We start from the raw sequence: 599 nt of genomic DNA, 5'->3' as shown, positions 1-599 counted from the left end.
TATGCCCAGACCTTAAGTCAATCCAGAACATAACATTAGGGCAAAGAACCCCAACGAACCCCAAATATGATAAAATTCACAAAGACCAAAGAGGCGAGGCAACCATACTAAGAGAAACTCACAGAAAGACGAACTAAAAATAGCAAAATCAATACAAAAGCCATTACCAAAAAGAATTCAAGATTCCCCAATAACGTGGTCCTTACCTACACCACTGAGAGATGTAACTCCAACAAGGATCTATAAAACACAAAAAGATACCCAACTAAATAAAGATAAGACTTTTCGTGGATGACAACAATAAAGAATATAATTAATGTATATCAAATATAATAATCACATGAACTCTAAAAAAACAATGATAGAAATTATAACAGAAACAATAAATGAAATAACACCAATTATCAAAGAAATAATGAAATATTTAAATGAATAAAATAATTCTCTGTAATATCAGGTCAGTACTGAACAAAAAACAGATTAGAATACTTGACATATAAGAGCAACCAGATTTAATAGGATTCTGTGAGACCTGGTTAAAAGAAAAAGACAATTTTGACTTAAAAGATTATGAAATAATTAGAAAAGACAGAAAAGAA

The sequence above is a fragment of the Penaeus monodon genome, chromosome 27 (assembly GCF_015228065.2).
Source record: "Penaeus monodon isolate SGIC_2016 chromosome 27, NSTDA_Pmon_1, whole genome shotgun sequence".
Classification (NCBI taxonomy): domain Eukaryota; kingdom Metazoa; phylum Arthropoda; class Malacostraca; order Decapoda; family Penaeidae; genus Penaeus; species Penaeus monodon.
This window is presented reverse-complemented; position numbering follows the sequence as displayed.